Below are 17,279 nucleotides of genomic sequence, written 5' to 3'. Positions count from 1 at the left end.
GTGTATGGGAAAGGGTCTCCTTTTCACCCTCATGGGGAACTGTTTGCAACAATACTGCACATACAGCATCTCATAATGTCTGGTGCTAGCTCCTCTGGCAATTCCTATATTTATCAGCAGCACCATCCATTTCTAAAATGCATAACAAAGATAATAAGCTAACCCCCAAAAGAGATCTGCCTAGACCAAAGTGGCTAGGGACCAGCACGAGTTCATAAAAGTAGGCAATGGAATTTTCTATACTGGAGATGTGGGCTAGGAAGGGTGCTCTGGAGTCCAGGAGGAGAAGGAACAACTTTATTTCCAAAAGTATTTAGTGCAGAATTTGAAAGCAGTCCTCCCAGGGCTGAGGGCATGTCATTGAGAGAGAAAAGACACAGACTTCTGCCCCTCTCAGTCTTCAGTTCTCCATCTATGTCACCCTGAGCCATCACTGTTTGCCATACTTTAGCCTTCTCAACCATAACAGGAGGGTGTCAGGCTAGCCAGAGTTTCTTGGCCTTGGGACTATTGACATTTGGGGATAGATGTTTCTTTGTTGTGTGGTGCTCGCCTACGCATTGTAGGATGTTTAGCAACATGCCTGGTCTACCCACTAGATGCCAGTAACATCTCACTCCCATGACCCCAGAAGTTTCAACAACCAAGAATGTCTTGAGACACTGCCAAATGTCCCCTGGAGGGTTAAGTCACCATCACACCTGCCCCCCCACCCCAAATCACTGGGCTAGCCAACTCTTGGAATGTCTCCTAACTTTCCGACTCTGTGATAGTTACAATTGTTTGAAAGCTTCTCCCACATATCACTCTCCTTCTAATTGCCCAGGGTTCATTTTCAAAGCAGAGTTATGTGTTGTCTGCCGTGAACCTCACTTCTCAGCCTTTAATGGCACAGTGGTGCTAAATTCATTGTCACGTTCCTCAGCACATCCCCCACTAGATACTTCTCAGTTCCAGCTCCAGATGCAGATGCTGTGTCAACAAGCACCCTCTTGCTCTCTCTTGCCCTGACCACCTGGAGGTACCAGAAACTTCCTCCACTTTTGTACTTTACCTATGCCTGTTACATCTCACTGCCCCCTTCTGCAGGTTACCAGCAGTGCAGAGTAGCAGCTGCTGAATGGCTCATTACCCAGGGCAAATTCGTCAGAGAGGAGCCTGAGCCTAAGCACTGTAATGAATCCTTCCATTGGCTAGGAATGAATGCATTAATCTGGGGCTATTAGAGTCTTTTATCAGACTGCCTAAAATATACTGCCTTTCTGAAGCACACTGAGCAGGCATTTCACCCTAAAGGGATGTGTGGGAGGGGAGCACTATATTGGCACTAACTAAAACAGATCAGCTAAGAAAAATATAAAGTTGGGGGGGGGGGGATGTACAGAGAAACCAGATATGGTGTTTCTGAATGTACTTCTAGACTTTTCATTTTATTTTTTCAAAGCACCCAAGCTTTAAAAAAAATTCGCACCATTTGAGCAACTTCCTTACAAGTGAGGATGAAGGAAAGACAAGCAAAACTCTGAAAAGGTCCCCACAGTGGCAAATTTCCCTGTGGAATTTCATGGTAAGATTAGATAGGCCACAGATCCACAGGCTCTGACTCCATGATACACACAGTGGAGGCTGTGAGATGGCACCTAAACAGATCGTGGCATCAGAGGACATACAGTGTTCTCCTAGACATAGGGTCAAGAGAGCAGTCATGTGCACACACCTGTCACCACCACTCACCCCTCTCTGAAAGTATGAATGCAAGCACATTCCAGTATTATGTAAGCACTCAGACCCTCTTGCATGAGGTCACAGGGAGCTGCAGCCAAGAGCACCCAATGTAGCAGTGCAATGGGCACTGGAACCAGGAAGAAACAACAAGGCTCCTAGACCCAGTACAGGCTGGGGAACAAAGGGTTGATGTATCAAGGATTATTGGCTTCATGTATAAAATTGAAATTATCATAACTGCTTTGCCTGATAGAGTTTTTGTAAAAGTAAAATTAGGCAGTTTCTGTGAAAGTGTTTTCCTATCAATAAGACAAAGAGAATATGGAGTACAGCTGGGGATGCCATGGCCCGAAGGCCAAAACATTCCAAAGTTGCAGGAAAGATAAGGTGTCCAATGCAGTAGCCATGCAGATGATGATATGGTGCCTCTATCCATTGCTGCCATCATGAATTTCAGGTGGCCTGAAGGTTTCTCCAGGAGCCATGATACATGAGCCAAACTAAAGACAGGAGGCTGCCTGAGTGACCTGAGATTTGATGGGATTTCCCAAGAGGAGATCTGGGCTATTAGAAAAACACAAACCAATTTATTGATGAGCCTGCTGGTTACTGACTGATCCTTCAACTGTGGCTGCTCTGTTTTTCAATTTCCTTGATCATGCCCTTACTATGATTTCTGCTTTTCACAGGCAGAACAACATAATGAGATAGGATCAAGGTAAACTTATACTCCTCCGTAGGAGGTCCCAGTGAGGAGAGAGCTGCAGCAGAGCTCAGTGGTCAAGTTCTGGTCACTAAAGGCTCCTGCTGGCATTTATTTCTTTCTGTCTTTAGTAAATCTGGAATCAACTGGGCTTCCCCAAAAGCCTGAGATTTATTGATTTCAATCATCCTAAAGCAGAACACTTTACATTTGATTTCAACTTCCCCTAATCTCTCAATTTCTTGGGTGGCAAAGAGATTAATAGGCAAGCACAGCCATTATTTTTGATTAGGATGAATTGAGTCTAGTGCAGCTGTCTGCTTTTAAGTGCCTTGACCCATGATTTGCCTGTGCACAAAGCAGGGTCAACATTAGAAAATCCAAACTCCAAAATAAAGTAAAAGTAATTGATGCTACAAAGCCCTGCAGCCCCTTGTTATCCTGTCCTAGGCTCTCTCCCAGATTATAGAAAAGCTGTGCTCTTGGAGAACTAATTTCCAACCCTCCTTTGGTGTTTGTGACCAGCAGACACTAACAAGAGATGATTCTTCTTCTTCTTCTTCTTCTTCTTCTTCTTCTTCTTCTTCTTCAATAACAATGGAGTAGATTTTTGGTTTTTTTTTTTTTTTTTTTTTTTTTTTTTTTTTTTTTTTTTTTTTTTTACTATATACAGCAAAAATAATAATGCCTGGCCATTTGTTTGGAGTAGATTACCATGGCCCATTTATGTAGCTATTGGGGGAGGAAGAAAATAACTATTTGTGCTATAACAAAATCATATGCAATGGGATAATTGGAAGGCAGCAAGCTCTAATTTTGGGTATCATTTCTCATTAGACAAGCACTGGAAAAACTCTACGTGCATTATAAATACAGAGCTTATTTCAGCTCGATGCTCTGATGAAAGACAACTTCCTCTCTAGAGAAAGAAAAGTGAGAAGAGACCATTAAAGGGAACAACAAAAGGTTTGATTTCTTTTGCAAAAACTGTAGACACATATGTTTGTTCATATACATGCCCGTCTACACCCATGCAGACTTACATACACATGTATATATACATATACACATACTGGGGAGGGTGTGACAGTAAAGACCATAAGAGAGGAAATTTGATGTTTAAGCATGGAAAGACTTCTGACAAGAAATACTTAGAGTTTTTTGTTTTGTTTCCCATTTTTAATAGAAAATTCTTCTATTTATATAATGCTGAACACAGACAGGAGATTTTTTTATCAGAACTAGGAGAATAACAGATCAGATACCATCATAAGGCTGTCACAATGTATAAACAGTCTCAGCAAAAGAATCTGGAGTGCTGAGGCAGAGTATAATCATAATCCAAATCAACAGAAATTAAAACAACAAAAAAAGATGAGCTGAAAACACAAAGCACAGCCATACAGTTTCATAAGAATGCTGTCTCTTAAACTGCAAAATCTGACCAGACAACGTGTAGCTTAGGTTCACGGTGACACAGTACATTAATAATGTTGTGTTAACCTGACTGAAGATCAACTGCTTATAACTGAATATTCTGCCATAAAACTACCTGTAGCTAACTCTTCATCAAATTCAGGTGGTGGCTTTACAAATAGCACACGTTCAAAAAAATGCAGCAATGAAATGTTAGGTTGCTAATCCTTCTGTGGTTCTTCCTTGCAGGTACTAACAATTGAAGGATGGAGCAAAGCTTCAGTTGGGATCAAAGGTCTAACCAGTCTTACTGTCAGATCAGGAGGACTGGGGGTGTGGTAGGGCCTGTAGGAAGAAAAACTTCCCGTTTCCCCCTTTTTTACTGAGATGTAGCTGATACACAATGCAATGTTAGTTTCAAGTGTACAGCACAGTGATTCAACAATTCTATACGTTACTCAATGCTCAGCAGATAAGTGTAGTCACCATACATTATTACAATATTATCGATTATATTCAATCAACTGTACTTTTTTGCCCCATCACTTACTTATTTTATAACTGGAAGTTTGTACCTCTTAATCCTCTTTATCTGGTCCATCCTTCCACTCACCTCTCCTCTGGCAACCATCAGATTGTTCTCTGTATTTAAGAATTTGGTTTTGTTTGTTTGTTCATTTGTTTTGTTTTTTTTTTTAACTTCCACATATAAGTGAAATCATATGGTATTTGTCTTTTGCTATCTGATTTGTTTCACATAGCATAATACCCTCTAGGTCCATCCTTGTTATCACAAATGTCAAGATCTCATTATTTTTATGGCTGGGTAATATACCATTGCGTATATGTACCATATCTTTTTTACCCATCCATCTATTGATGGACACCTAGGTTGCTTCCATATCTTGGTTATTGTAAGTGATGCTGCAATAAACATAGGGGTGTGTCTCTCCTTTTGAATTAGTGTTTTCATTTTCTTTGGGTAAAGCAACTCTTTGCCTAAAACCAATCTGATCTACTTATCAAGTAGAAGGTGGGAAAGCTGAATAGAGAAGAGTTCCACTTGTCTGTATACTGCAGGAACACAGGGAGTGCAAGTGCCCTGTAAACCTGGGCAAAGACAAGTCTAAAATGAGCTTGGGAGGGGACTCTGCTTTGGAAATAGTAAACAGTGATGTATGGGTCAGGTTAATGAGCCCAGACTCACCCTTTCTTCTGCAAGAGAACAAAGTAGGAATTAAGGAAGGCAATCTTTTCTCTAGCCTTAGCAAGGACAAAAACATTTTGGTGGAATTTCCTTTTCTGTTGGTGGAAACAGGATATGAGGCAAGAAGAGCCATGGATACCCTTAAACCCAGTCCTTTCAAAGCAAAAATAAAATATTTTAAATGCAGAATAACTACCTTCCTTATTTTAGTTCAAATAAATGTACAGGAGATGCTGAGATCAAACAATTTTCCACATAAGTAACATTCATCAAGTCACTCATAAGGTAGGGGTGCTGGTAGCACAGGAGGTTAAAGGGGTGTAAGCATCATATTCTAAAGCAAAAACAGTTGCTATTTGGCAATGGAGAACTTGCTGCTATTTGCCCTGACTATACGGTTATAGGGCAGTCAGTGTGTCATACCTTTGCTCTTGTGCATTTGTTTGTTTCTTAGATAATGATTTATAATTTCCAAGTACACACTGAAATCCTTCATATTTGAATTAAAGCACAGTGTCTGGGATTGAAGCATTTTACACCAGTAATTTCCTAGTCCTGGTCCCCAGAACTTAATATTACATGGGAATGCTTTCAGGGTATTGTGGCATATTTTAGGAATGGAAAGGGTATTCACTCACTTTTTATAAAGTTATTGTTTTTCCATAATTAAATTTTGTGAAAATTATTTCTGAACAATTATTTCTAGTCTCATCCAGTAGTGTTCTTCGTTTTCAAAGACAATAAAGAAAGTAGCAGTTAGCCTGATTGTGAGTTTGTGATTTTATTTTATTTTGAATGGAGGGGATCTAAAGTTTCTACAACTTCTTTGATCTAGAGAAAATATGCTTGTCCTGGTTCTTTCAAGGAACATGGAGCTTTTCAAATGGCACCTGTCTTTGGAAGGGTAGTAATTTTTGATTTAAAATATTGTACTAATAAATGCACAGTCCTTGGGCTCTTCCCCATAACAGTGATTGCAAATTTGGCTCCAGAGTCTTATAAGTATGATGTCCACTAATCTACAGTTTCTATTGGAATGAAAATTCCTTCAGAAAAAAAGGGCTATGCGTTCCCGGTATTCTGTTAACATCTCTAGCAAGGTGGCTTGTGCCAAGCACAAACTGGAAATGATTAAAGCATACATTCAGGAGTCAAGGCCCTCAAATACTTTGCCTGTTCACTTCCCTGCCAAATGTAGCCAGTGAGACAGGTGTGCTTATCTGGAACAAGTTGGTGCACCTCTCCCTGGTCTCCTCTATGTCCTCAGAGTCATTACAAATGTGTTCATTAATGCAACAGTTGAATAACCATTCCATGAGCACCTACTATGTGCCAGTCCCACATAACAGAGATGGAAATGAATAGAGCAGGAGCATTCAGTGCAAGGGCACCTCAGTGAGTGAAGAAGTTGATGATACATGCAACAGATACTATACAGTGCCACCATATGAGATGTATGTGTCAAGTATGATGGGAACACAAGCGGGGGGAAGTAAGCTAAAATGTGTGCTTTGGTCATACAGGAAATGTGGAAGCTGTAAGCGTACAAAGGAAAGTGTTACAGGAAGTAAAAATAGCATGTGTGAAAGTTAGAAGTAACAAGTCTGAAATGCTGGGGAGTGAGTTGGTCTATGTTCCCCTTCTGCAACATGGATAGTGATGAGTGGTAGAAGACAGTGGCAGAAAGATAATCTGGGATCCCATTTTGCAGGAGCTCATATGCCTCATGAAAGAGTGTTTTTTATCTCAGGAAATGGGAACTATCAGAAAATTCTAAGCAGGAGAGTAACAAAATCAAATTAATGTTTTGTAAGGATAATGCTATCAGCAATATAGACTGCATATTCTAGAAAGTACTGATGAGAGGTAGTTTCTACTCCTACTATCACCATATTAGCATCTTCACCACCTCACCCACTACCACTACTTTTCACTTTTAGTGTTACCTTTACAGATGCCTATTGTTTGTGAGCATTCAAAATGCTTTAAAAACACGACCTCAATTAATCCTTGCATCAACTCCATGTGGCAGTTATTATTAAAACTTTATTTTACATATGACACAGAGCAAGGTTAGGTAAAATGCATAAGGTCACTCAGCTAGTGAGTGGCAGAAGTATGATTTTTACCCAGGTGGTATGATGCTGGAACCCACACCCATAACATCCTTAACCTTATTATTAATGCCCAAAAGTATTAAAGGTATTCTTTAAAAAAAAAAAATGGCATGGATAGGGTCGATCTAAGAGGGGAAAGGGTAGCATGCAAAAGAGTTAAGGAATATCTGGTAGATGGATTTGTAACACTTGGTGACTTACATAATCAGCACCAACAAATAGATTATACCATTAAAAAAAAGAAAAAAAAATACAGGTTATACTGAGGTTCTAGCTTGGTTGACTGTACGTTGTTGTCATTTGCTGAGATGAGAAGTACCACTTGTAGAGAAGACATACATAGAATATGCAGTGGGAATTTGTCTTTCTTTAAAAATACTACCCAGAGGGGCGCCTGGGTGGCGCAGTCGGTTAAGCATCCGACTTCAGCCAGGTCACTATCTCGCGGTCCGTGAGTTCGAGCCCCATGTCAGGCTCTGGGCTGATGGCTCAGAGCCTGGAGCCTGTTTCCAATTCTGTGTCTCCCTCTCTCTCTGCCCCTCCCCCGTTCATGCTCTGTCTCTCTCTGTCCCAAAAATAAATAAAACGTTGAAAAGAAATTTTTTTAAAAATACTACCCAGAATCTGAACCCTTTTTCTATATTTAAGAAACCCTATATAGTGTGAGTCCACTATAAAATCTGATAAGGTCAAAGAGTTGTGCTTTTACACTCTTGTAGCTGGAGAATGGGCATATCAACTGGTCTCTGTCTATTGCATGCTCTTATCAAGGACTCTGCCTTTAGCAAGTGAAGAAAAGAGGCAGGGACAGTTTGGAATTTATTCCCTTTGGGATGTCTAATGCTCAGACACATCAGAAGTTCCATGATAGTGCCAATAATGGTGCCCTTGTTAGCTGCAATGGCTCTAATGCCCTGGGAGACTCTGCCTTCACTGATTGTTGTATGTGTATATTGACCTCTTTCCCTTTTTTTGAATCAACCCTCTATCAATTCCATTAGTTATACAGTATACTTGTAATCAATTCCATTTTTGTTAAGTCAACCTTAATCAATCTCTGTTGATTGAAACCAAGAACCCAGTTACGTACAAAAGATAATAAGAACAGTTTGAAATATGTGGAGTTCAAGCTGTTTGCAGGACATACAAGTTAATATGCTCACTAGATAGCCTGAAATCATTTGATAATTTAGAAAGAGATGAGATAGAGCACACCTTAAGGACTGCCCAAATCAATACCTCTGTGCTAATGCCATGATTGAGTAGCATCACCTGAGAAAGACTGGAAGGGAAAATACTCAAAGTTAGAATCCAGAGGAATTCCAGATTTGTGAGTTGTGAAAAGTATCTAGGTTATCAAACAAAGGAAACTGAGACAGAGTGAGTCAGAGCTGGATGAAAGTCAGGAGACAGTGGTTTCATGAAAACCTGGGAAAGAAAGAATATCAAGGAGAGGGGCAGCCACTGAAGCAATGTCAGCAGAGAAAATACTGAAAAGATATCAACGGATCTGACAGTAAGAGATTCCTGGTGTCCTTAGAAGAATAGCTTACCTTACCTTACACTTTTTTGTAACTTTTTCTGTGATCCTCGAGTAAAATAAGTAGCCTTAATTGATAGTGTTGAATGACTAATCATATCCATAGAGTGCTGAATGAATTTTATCATTTTTTCCTTCTCCTCTCTGCTCATTCTTTTCTTCACTTTTTTCTTCTACTTTACCCAAGAAGAGGCCCATGTTTGCCTGGGTCTGGTAGCAGCATAAAACAATGGAGAGGCAACCTGATGGCACAGCCTTATAAGATTTAAAATTTTCATCCATTAAGGATAAGTGGAATGGAGATGGGGAGATGAACTACCAACTATGGTGACTGTACAGGTATCAGACATGGATATTAGTAACTCAGGTCCTTGGATTTGTGTCCAAGTGTCTAGGACACAAAGTATAGAAAATTCCGAGAGAGTTGTTTTGTTTTGTTTTCTATTGTGAGCTTGTGAACCTATGAGCTTGCAGTTCTGGAATCAAGGACAGACCAGAATTACTTATATAGGGAAAGCTGTTAAATTACATAAAAACTCTATCATTTGTCCTTTTCTTTTAAGGACTTAAAACAATTTTCACCCCATTTTCCTTGTTCCTTTGAAGCTGTCTGCTTTACTTCTTGGCTAATATCTTCCTTTAATAATTCTCTATCAGTAACTAGTAGCTTTCTAAAATTGTTTAATGTTTATTTATTTTTGAGAGAGAAAGAGAATGACACAGAATCCGAAGCAGGCTCCAGGCTCTGCACTGTCGGCACAGAGCACAACGTGGGGCTCGAATTCACAAACTCCAAGATCATGGCTTGAGCTGAAGTTGGATGCTTAACAGACAGAGCCATCCAGGTGCCCCTAGTAGCTTGTTTAAAAGTTGTGTTTGACTTAACATGACTATTGACTTCTCTCTGCTTTTCAAATACCCTTGCTAATCACCTCCAACATCTCTCTATTGGATTATTATATCCCCTTTAAGGATGTTATTATTCTCTTTCATCTTCACAGGTTATATAAAAATGTATTGTTCTGTGAATACATGATATAAAGTGAATGTGAAGTCCCATACTGAAGGAACCACTTTTCCCACCAAACCCAAGAAGTCCCTCTTTTAGAGGGACTAAACAGCTCTAAACAGCTGTTTAGAGTCCAACAGCTCTAAACTGGTGTTCATGAGCTTTTAAAGAGAGTCCAGGAAGTGTCAGATTTTCCAATAACTTTCTGAAAGTACATGTAACATTACACTACTGTAATTATTAACATTTCCCATTTTCAGCTGAAGAAACTGAAACCACATGTCACGATAAAACAGCAAGATCTTAAAACAGCCATTTTTCTGGGGTGCCTGGGTGGCTCAGTCAGTTGAGCATGCAACTCTTGATTTTGGATCAGATCATGATGCCAGTGCTGTGAGATTGAGCCCTGAGTTGGACTCTGCACTGAGCATGGAGACTGCTTGGGATTCCCTCTCTCTCTCTCTCTCTCTCTCTCTCTCTCTCTCTCTCCCCTGACCCTCTCCCCCTACTCTCATTCATGGTCTCTCTCTTAAATAATTAAATAAATAGCCATTCTGCTTGTAGAGATCACATGCTAAACCACTATGCTGTACAATTCCTCAGTCAAGACACTATCCCATTCTTCTTCAGTTTCCTTATACCCTGTACCAATCAGTCACCAAGTCCCATGGATTCTCACAGATGAAAAATCATTCAGCTATATCTCCTTTATCATCATGGCTAACTACCTTAATTTAGGCCATTCTCACTGCTCCCCTGAAATTACTATAGTTTGAGTGTGCCAGTTTTGTCCCCTCTCCAAACAATCTTCCAAAATGACTTGGGATTATCTTTTCAAAAATGCAAATCTCATCTGCTTATATTTTTGTAATGCTTATTTATTTTTGAGAGAGAGTGAGGGAGAGAGTGGGGGAGGGACAGAGAGAGAGGGAGACAGAGAACCTGGAAGCAGGCTCTGTGCTGACAGCAGAGAGCTTGATTTGGGGCTGGAACTCATAAACCATGAGATCATGACCTAAGCCAAAGTCAGGCACTTAACTGACTGAGCCACCCAGACACCCCTCATCTTCTTATAATATTAAAACCTATTTACTTTTCATTCAGGTTAGCATTATCTAAAATCCTTAGCTGAGTATATTAACTAAAGAGCTTCAGCACTGGTGCATTTACACATCTCCAATCTGATCCTCACCCAACCTTAGTCTCTCTCTCTCTCTCACACACACAGGCATACATGAATATATACTCACATCCTTTGCCTTCCCACACCTATCTTTCAACCATTATCTATAAGCTGGATTTGGATGTTTGTCCCATCCCCCTTTTACCAGAATTCTCTCTTGTGCATCCATTCTGATTCCTTCAATTGGCAGACTATCAATCTTCATACAGCCAACTCCTCTTAGCCCTTTAAATCAAGACTCAGATTTGGAAGCCTTCCCTGATTCCACACCACCTTAAACCAGTTCAGTATTGACCCTCTTTTTTGTTTCTCTAGCATCCTAGGACAGTTCACTGTATCAGATGTTAATAGACAGTGGAGCTTCCTGAAAACTCTGAGAATAGCAATTCTCTTTTATCTTTGAATGCCCAGACAGTACTGAGTGCCTGAAACATAACAGGTACTCAACAAATGGATGGCAAATGAATAAAATCAGGAACAAAAAGCAAATTCAGCTTACTTAATTAATATAATTGTTTGAACTGAATGACTGAAATGCCCAAGGTTTTCTTTGCTTTGAATTCATTAATCCAATTGACAAGTTAAATGTTCAATTATCAGAACTTACATATTACCATAATATTTAAAAACATTTTTGTTCTGAATAAAAATCTTCCGTCTCTTAGATGGCCTGATCTACATTTGTGAAATTCTTATTCTTTTAATTTAACTGTTAATTCCCTTCTACATCATGCTTTCTTGATGGATAAATAATGAGCATTCCTCCCCCATCCTCAATTTTTAAAGTGGACAAATATTCCATATCTATATAAAGCACAAGTGGTCAAGTGTCAAGGGCATGTTTAAGACAATAATAAATTAAGTTAAATTATATATACTATATGTGTGTGTGTGTGTGTGTGTGTGTGGTTATGTGTAATTATTTATATTCCACTATTTCCACAATAAATCTGAGGCACTTTACAATAAAAATACAAAATGAAGGAGCAAATCCATAAGGTAAGGGAAAAAAAGGGAAAATACCTCAAATGCAATGATAAACATGAACATAAACTTTGATGTTAAGCTTTACCTTTCTTTTTGAGCTTCCTGACAGAAATGGCAAAATGGGAATACTGTTTAGTTATACAGATGCTTTTTTATGTAAGAAGTAAACATTGGACCTTTTCTGGATAACAAAGCAAAAGAAGGTAACTTACATAATATTAAATTTTATCACCACCCTCTTTGTGTCAAACAAGTGATAAGCATAAGCCACATGTGTGTTTATCCCTGAGACCACAATCGAGTGATACTATCCTAATGATCCGGAGTTTACCTATATTATCTAAGTTATTTAAGCCTTACATCATCTTATGTCATATAAATATTTTTAATTCAAGAATCAACATAGGTATATATTGTATAAACCGGTTTAATGTGAATGATTCAGCAAAACCCCCATATTCCTCCATTATTAGTTTTCATTTCTCTTGTCATGTTGTGTAAGGAGTAATATCGTTGCTTTGGAAGGTTTATATTCAATAAACAGTAAATAAAGAAGCAAATAGTATCCTGGATTAAAACTGTGTCTCTATTTTAAAAGTTTTTGGACAGTTGCCTGAAGCAATTGGGAATTAACAAGAGGTTTACATAGTCAGGATAAATACATTATTTCACAGCCATTAAGGCAGAGATCCTAATCTTCCCAGTATTTTACCCCATGCCCCACTGGGGCTTCTTTGCTTTCAACAACAAGATTTTCATTAGCTTTAGGCATTTTGTTAGTCTGTTCGGTTCATTGCTCAGGTGTGGAACCACTGAACTCAATTATGGCTCCTTGCATAGAGTTTTGAAGTACAGAATTACGAAGAATTTGCTTGTTAGGAAACATCAAACATCTTCTGAAATGTTCTATATTTGATCTGATTTTTTGTAAAATATTATCCTTAGTTTTAGCAACAGTAATGATAGTAATCATAATGTATTATAAAGTCATCCGATCCTGTCCTCTTGTTCCACTTTGTGGCAACGTAAGTGCAAAACAATGTATTAATGTTCTGGTACTCGCCAGCTGAAATTGTTAAAGCTATTAAATTGAATCATACTGTGGCCACTAGATTGGAGTGCTACTGTTGAGCTCTAATATTTACTTGTACAAGGCCAACTGAATCTGAATGAAAGAGAGTTTCTGTCCGTGGTGCTGAAAGCAAATAGTCTCCCACAGGATTTGATACTGAACAATTTCAAAGAAACCTCTTATGTTGAATCATGCATGTATTGTAATGTCTCTAATAAATCAATTACTTTTTGGCAGAAAAATGTCACAGCATTTCAAATTCTGATAATCACCTCCACTTTGCTGAGCTTTAGGCTGTAATAATCCACACAATCTAGTATGGAATGCATCAAGAGAAGGTTGAGTAACAAAGAAACAATAAAACTTAGGCTCATATACTTGACTAGGATTCAGAGAGGCTAAAAGCTTTCCCCACTCCCAGAATACTAAGGAGGATACAGATATAATAGCCTTTTTCAAGAATAAACCTTGGAGAAAATCTACCCCTTGGTGTCTTATTTAGAAAGTCCTGTGGTACATATACTGAGGAATCCCTCAAATATTTATTATTTGTAAAACACCAGCATATGCATGATATCCTTTGTCACTTATATAACCCAGTTTTACACCCTTCAAATGACAAGATGTGACAATATCTTCTACTTGTTATATTGTAAAAGGGAAAGAAACTGCCTTCAACTTAAAAGTGTTTCATCTCCTATAGAGATGAAAAATCCTTTTGAAACTGATTTTTTTCTATGTGTTTTCCTTTCTTTAAAGACTGATTCTATCTAACTGACCAAAATGTAAAAAAAAAAAATCTTTTAAAAATGCCTACTTTTTATCACCTAACCTTGTGCAAATAGCCCCACCTGAGGCACTGTACCTGACTACTTCTCCTTCTGGAATGAGAAGTTACGTGAGTTTTCCAAGGACAGATGAATGAGCAAGCCTTCTGCACACTACACAGATTCTCTTCTGCATACAGTAACACTTAACTGGAGGGAAAAATCTGAATATGCTTTGATCACGCAAAATCCTTTCATGGATTTATTCAATGAATCTTTCTTTAGTGTTAAGCATATGTCAGGACCTCACTGATGGTGATGAAATGGAAATAAATTTTAAAAACCTGGATCCAATCCTCAAGGGATGCAATGGGGGCAAAGGGAACACCTATGAGATGGATAATCACAAAACAGTGACAGGAATGCTGCAGTCATGTTACAAATACATTTTTTGAAAGTTCAAGGGGAGAACCCAGCAACTTTCTTAAGATGGGCTGGGCTGGGATGTGGAAATATTTAAGGGTGGCTTCTCAAAGAAGGCAATTCATTTCAGTCTTAAAGAATTGGGTACAATTTCTTTTTTTCAGGCTGCAAAGGAAGGGACAGAGAATGGCAGAATCCCAGCTAAAAGTTATCAGTAATATCTCCCACAACCACTCTAAGAACTCTGTTTTTGCATCTCCATCCATGGGAAAGGGAGGAATTATTCTTAATCTGCCATAAAGACAATGTTCTGGTATATTCTAAATTTACACAACCTTGGTTGACTTTATAAAATCTAATGGTTATGGACCCGGTACAAGGCAGAGAGTAGGACACAAGGTGTGGGCATACATGAGTGATAATAGTGTATGCAGACCTGTGTGGCAAAAAGAGATACAGGGACTGAGAATGATGTGATGATCATTGAAGAGTTGAGAGAAGATCACAGACTCAAGTGGAAAGGACATGTGCCCTCCACCCACACTGTCACAGAGAACCACGTATACTCCACACCTTTAATTAAAAATATCACATGTATATATTCTGCATTAAATCATTCTCTAGTACCAGAGCTGGGCACTTTTATTACCCACTTTATTTGCAAAGCAGCAGCCTCCCACATCCCAGGACTGAATATTGCTGAGCTCCCTCCAGCATGCTGCAGGGGAAAAGTGAAGGTCCTTGGTCCCCTGGTTCAGAACAGCCATATCAGATAAATGTGAAGTCCTGTTACCCAGAAATATTCATCTAAAGAGAAAAGAGAATTTGATTATCATGAATTCTTCTCCACACTCATCTTCCTGCCTGACAATAACCTCCCTCTCCAGAGCAACAATAATCTGAACACAAACAGACGTGCAGCTTTTCAAAAAGTAATGAACTCTGAGGCGTTGGAGCCAAGGCAAGCATGGTTTAAATGCACAGCTCCAGCAACCCAGAGAGGCTATCAATTATACAGCCCTGCCATCGAGGAAGCAAAAATAATATTTCAAAGAGACTTGCCAGAAAGAGAAAGAAAAAGACGAAAATGCCACAGAAATCACACCATTCAGAGCGAGCAGTTCCAAGAGCAAAAATCAGTGGCTAAATTCTGCCAAAGGCAGCCTTCTATACCCAGCAAGAAAAAGACAGGACACAGTGACTTCCCTCTTGCCCTGCCCTTCATCCAACACACCTCAGGTCTGTGATGGAATTTTTCCAACATTGTTTTCAGTTACTCCTGGGGCATGTAGAAAAGTGCATTCTTCATTTGCCAATATATTCACAAACATTTTTGGGAGCTTAAAAAAACAATGCATCATATAAATACAGAAATTCATTTGTTTATATCACCACTTGATATTCATGATTTAGTTTTACTCTTACAATAACTATCTGAGGTAGGGAAAGGAGCATTATTAAGTCTATTCTTCAGATGATAGAATTAAGGTCTGGAAAAGTTAAATGACTTGTCCAAGGTCAGCCAGCTATTAAGTTCCCAGCTGATGGTGTAGAATACAGGAGACCATCAATAAGCACTTTTTGGCAATAAAGATTGATGAGACTGAATCATTAGGTCTTTAAGTCATGAATTTGGTTTTCTAAGTAGTCAGTTAAGGCCTCCTTCCAATGTGTCTCTCTGTTGAAAGCATTCTATTACAGGCTAGGTCACACCAAATGGGTTTATAAGACATTCTGTGCATAAAGATATAAACATAAGAGATTCTGTGTCTAAAGCATTCTGAACTGGTTTTTGATTGCTGTTGCTATTGTTTGATTATTTTAAGGAACTGGGAGAGGAAGCAGTCCAATATTTAAGAAAAAAGGTTCATACGATTTAGGCTGTGATAACTTTAAAAGTAAATGCTTTATCTTATTGAAGCGAAAAAAAGCAGAAAGACCAGTAGCCCTGCAGCCAGGGGACTGCACTCTCCACTAACTTGGGTGCTTAGCACATTCTGTGAGTCCCACTGTCTCCACTCAGAAAATGAAATTGATAACACTTGCCCCGCTTGCCCCACACCTTCCTAAGTTGGTTGTGATAGTGGACAGGGAAACCACTTTACAAATTCAGACCCATGCCACTACTACAAATGTAATAGGAGTTTGAGTAACTTTCCTCCATGGATCCCAGTGAGCCTTCATGGAGAAGAGAGAATGTCTAGTTTACTACACATCTAGTAGAATGAGTAAAATTATAAGAATAGAGCAGCAATCATGTGCTTATTCATATTGGTATGCACCTTTGTGGTTTAAAAATACAAAGAAATCAAATAGAGATAGTTCAAAGCATGGAGTCTGGAGCCATAGAAGACCTAAAACTCACTTTCTGTGAACTCATAGGCCATCATACACAGATTAATTAACCTGTCCAGGTCTGATTCCTTAGTCATAAATGCTAATGATAAAGACATTTAACTTATAAGCTTCTTTTGAAGGTTAAGTTAGAAAATGTGCATATAGGACACAACACAGTACCTGGGAAATGTATGGAGCAATTATAATAATCATTTTTATTACTATATGTTGCCTCACTTTTTACAAATTTGGTAAGTAAAATTGGACTGGAAGTGTATTTCTCTCTTCTGGATGTCTACCATCAGACACTAACTGACCTCATAGAGTATTATGAGATTTAACTAAAGAACATTGGGGAGGAAAGTTGGAGGAGTTTAGACTTGAGAGTTACAGGTTGGCATCAGAGTCTTATGACTTTAATTTTTTTTTTTTTTTTTTTGGTGGAGGGGGGGCTGGGTGGCTAGTTGGTTGAGTGTCTGACTTCAGCTCAGGTCATAATCTCACGGTTCGTGGGTTCAAGCCCTGCGTCAGGCTTTGTGCTGACAGCTCGGAGCCTGGATACTGTTTCATATTTTGTGTCTACCTCTCTCTGCCCCTTCCCCAATCATGCTCTGTCTCTCTCTGTCTCTCAAAAATGAATAAATGTTAAAACAATTATTTATTTGTATTTCCCTGATGAGGAGTGATGTTGAGCATCTTTTCATGTGCATGTTGGCCATCTGGATGTCTTCTTTAGAGAAATGTCTATTAGTGTTTTCTGTCCATTTCTTCACTGGATTATTTGTTTTTCAGG

At 38.9% G+C, this 17,279-nt stretch overlaps 1 protein-coding gene and 1 long non-coding RNA gene across 7 annotated transcripts in view; both read right to left on the bottom strand.

Annotated features, from left to right (window-relative positions):
* Positions 1-17,279, bottom strand: part of NTM (neurotrimin) — a 957,218-nt gene that overhangs the window by 123,727 nt on the left and 816,212 nt on the right. The window lies entirely within an intron of this gene.
* On the bottom strand, positions 14,711-16,982 carry LOC121035653 (uncharacterized). Its single transcript, XR_005793010.1, has 2 exons — positions 15,384-16,982; positions 14,711-14,956 (listed from the first exon to the last, which is right to left on the bottom strand). It is a non-coding gene; the product is annotated as an uncharacterized LOC121035653 (long non-coding RNA).

This window comes from Herpailurus yagouaroundi, unplaced genomic scaffold (genome assembly GCF_014898765.1).
Source record: "Herpailurus yagouaroundi ecotype Mexico unplaced genomic scaffold, PumYag 161, whole genome shotgun sequence".
NCBI lineage: Eukaryota > Metazoa > Chordata > Mammalia > Carnivora > Felidae > Herpailurus > Herpailurus yagouaroundi.
Note: the sequence above shows the minus strand (reverse complement) of the source record. Positions and strands in the feature narration are given on the sequence as shown.